The following is a 3943-nucleotide window of genomic DNA, read 5'->3' as shown; positions in this document are numbered from 1 at the left end:
TGAGTTGAAGGTGGCACTAATGGAGGAATGGCAGAATATTGGCGCAGAAACGACACAAAAACTGGTTTCATCAATGCCAAACCGGCTGGAAGCAGTCATCAAGCAAAAGGGCTTGGCCACAAAATATTAATTTTATATATAGTTTACAACTTTGTTATTGTTTTTTTTTGTATTTTTATGGAGTGTGCCGATACTTTTGTTTCGCTATAATTAGCACTTTTTTTTTTAATAATTACTGTTAATTAAATATAAGAGATAATTAAATGAATTAAAGCAAATATAATTGATAATTACTCGTCCTAACTATGGACTTTTTTTGATGTTCAAATCTTATTTTATAAGTGGTAAAAAACAGTGCTAAAGTCAAGGTATCTTGCTGTGCCAATACTTTAGTTCATCACTGTATGTTATTGTATTTTATCGTCTTTTACTGTATTTTATTGTTTTAGGTGATTATTCCCACTTCACTTTACCGAAGACCGAAAACCGAACCGATTGACAGGCAATTAGAAACGATAATAGTTAATTAAACGAAAACGAAAGTCAAATAAAATATATTCTAAGCTCACGCACTTAGTCCCTGATCGGGCGCCATGAAAATTCTCAAGCGTTTTTGAGAAGCGAAAATACAACTTAGGGAATGTGCGAATAAAATAAGAAGCCTAAATGCCTGTCACGAAAATTACGATAAGCATGAAAACGCATGTGTACGGTTCAACGATTCAATTACAATAGCAGTTCTTTATTTCTTAATCTAATTGCCAAGCCTAAATCTTAAAACTAACGGCTTAAACTAGTGGCAATTTAAATATGTTTTAAAAATGGGGTGAGTATAATCATTGTCAACTTTCGTTAAATATTGTAACAGATTGTGTTGAGGTAAGTAAGATGAGTAATATTTTAGTATTACAAATGTATTATTAAGGTAAGTATACAAGAATTCAAATAATTCAGTATTTTATAATTTTTATAATTCATTTTTCTTAATTTTAATTTTAGGTTTAAATATACATATGTATATATCTTGTCGCTTGACGCAACAAATATAAACATATTTATTTAGGTTTGGGCAATTGATTATATAAGTTAACACAGCACTTCAGACAATTCCCACCATCGGTCAGCAACTCAGTACGAAACTCGAAACCCAGCAATAGCTGACGTCGCATCAGCAATATTAGCGGCTTCACACGCGCATCCGATTAACTGCTGACTATAGGGAACGTGACCCGGTACAAGCGTAGGTTTAATTTAGACTTAAGGTAAAAATTGTATTCAGTCTTAAGACAACATTTTTATAATAAAGACGCGGACGCGAGTCCGCTATCCTTTTTTTTTAAATCAAAACCACAAACTAATGGTTTAATTGGCGCCCGAGCAGGGACAACACGCGAAGGTAGTGAAAGACTGAAAACTAAAAAGTAAGGCTACGCGAGTGAGTAAAAATTACGATACCGAGTAATACACAAAAGCGGCTACCGGAGCCCCAAAGGATAAAGAATAATAAGGATCAAAGATATCCTGATGGGAAGCTGTCCCATTACACCGGACTGAAAGCGTTAGAATCCGATAGGAAGGAAACGCACCCCCCACCACGTGCGCAACGAGGGACCCTAAAAGGACAGCAAACGGGCCAGGAGGCTTGATATAAGTAAGGATATAGATTAAGAAATATTAAATTAATTAATTAAAAAATTAAGAAATTTATAAAGCATTTGGAAAAAGTGAAAAGAGATAATTAAAAACCCAGAGAATTATAAACTATAAACAAAATAAGAACGGCTTGTACAGCCAATAAATTATAAGAACGAAAGAGCCGAGATTCACCACCTAACAGGGGAACCCTCCGGTTCTTAATAACTACAGTCCAACTCTGCGATTCACCACCAAAGGGACCCTCCAGAGGATAAGGACATATAACTAAAAACAATAATATCCTCAAAATATCCAATAAAATTCTGCCAAACAATCCCAAACGACCCATACGACCTGCTGTGCTAAACGCACCCACCGCAGGCAAATCGTGGGCAACGCAGACATTGCCCTCGAATCATATAACACACCTTTAGAATGGAAGGCTATTTCAAAACGCCTTACTCTCCATTACGCTGATAAAAGGGACGTAGGTACCTTAGAGTACCAAATGACATCATTAGTTCAAGGTAGCCATACTATTCAGGAATTTTACCAAAGGGTATATTCGCACCTATCTCTCATTCTTAATAAACTTGGTTGCATGGAAATCGGTGCTGAATCCATGCATTTACTCACACAAACTTATCGTGACAAAGCCCTTGACACTTTTATTCGAGGACTGAATGGCGATTTGCCAAGGCTCCTTGGCATGAGAGAACCCGTAGACCTCCCTCAAGCTCTACTTATGTCTTAAGTTATAAAACCAGAAATTCCGTTCGCATTATGCGATCAATAATAATTCCCATGTTAGAAAAGCTCAGGACTTTAGCCCACCTCTTCCGCCTAAAAAGAAGCAATTCTTCAAACTTTCGGCCAACATATCAACATCCCGCTAGGCCACAACCTCCACGTCCTTTCGGACTTCCGCGCCCAGAGCCAATGGATGTAGACCATTCCCTACATATAAAAGCGGTTAACTATATGAATAGAAATGCACCCAATAACCAAGCTTGGAAACGACCGTCAAATTGCCCTCCACAAGTGCCTTCCAAACAACAAAGGAACTTCCCTATAGAAACCGGTAGGATGTAAGGGCAGAACATATGACACCTTCTCAGAAATTCCTCTTTCAAAAACTTGCAAACAAATATTCTCAGTTATTTTCCGATCCAAATGAAAAACTAACCCGTAGTAGGCGAAATCAGGACTTCTTCAGGTACACCCGTTTACACCAGATATTATCCATTTGCATGAGAGAATTCGTCACCAAGGAAATCCAAACTTTACTCAAAGATGGCATAATAAGACCACCACGTTCTCCATACAACTCACCAGTTTGGGTTGTTCCAAAAAAATTAGACGCCTCCGGCGAAAAGAAATTTAGACTCGTAATTGATTACAGAAAATTAAATAATGTTACCATTTCCGACAAATACCCCATACCCGAAATAAATGAAATTATTGCGCAATTAGGAAATAATAAATATTTTTCCGTATTGGATTTAAAAAGTGGATTCCATTAAATTCCTTTAAAAGAATCTGACATTGAAAAAACAGCCTTTTCTGTCAATAATGGCAAATATGAGTTTACCCGACTCCCATTCGGGCTGAAAAACGCTTCTATATTTCAAAGAGCCTTAGATGATATTCTAAGAAACTATATAGGTAAAATGTGCTATGTCTACATTGATGACATAATAGTTTTCGGCGAAGATGAAGAAAGCCATCTCCAAAATATTGAACAAATATTTCGCACTCTCAAAGAAGCAAATATGAAAGTTCAACTGGACAAGTGCGAATTCTTCCGAAATGAAGTCGAGTTCCTAGGCTTTATTATTTCACCAAGAGGTGTAAAAACCAATCTTTCAAAAGTTGAAGCTATACAAAATTTCCCATATCCGAAAACTTTGAAAGACTTAAGATCTTTCCTTGGCCTTTCCGGCTACTACCGCCGCTTCATTAGGGATTATGCTAAATTAGCAAAGCCCCTTACTTCGCTCTTAAGAGGGAAGGATGGACGTATTTCAAAAAATGCATCCTGTAAAAAGCAGATAACTCTCAATAGCGCAGCACTAGAAGCCCTCAATAAAATAAAATCCTCACTTGTTTCAAAGGAAGTAGTTCTAGCATATCCTGACTTTAATAAAGATTTTCACCTCACTACTGATGCATCTAATTATGCTCTCGGAGCAGTCTTAGAACAATAAGGCAAACCCATAGCATTCATATCCCGTTCACTAAGTAAAGCCGAAGAAAATTACTCCGCAAATGAAAAAGAAATGCTAGCAATAATATGGGCACTTAATAG

This window comes from Bactrocera dorsalis, chromosome 6 (assembly GCF_023373825.1).
Source record: "Bactrocera dorsalis isolate Fly_Bdor chromosome 6, ASM2337382v1, whole genome shotgun sequence".
Lineage (NCBI taxonomy): Eukaryota > Metazoa > Arthropoda > Insecta > Diptera > Tephritidae > Bactrocera > Bactrocera dorsalis.
Note: the sequence above shows the minus strand (reverse complement) of the source record.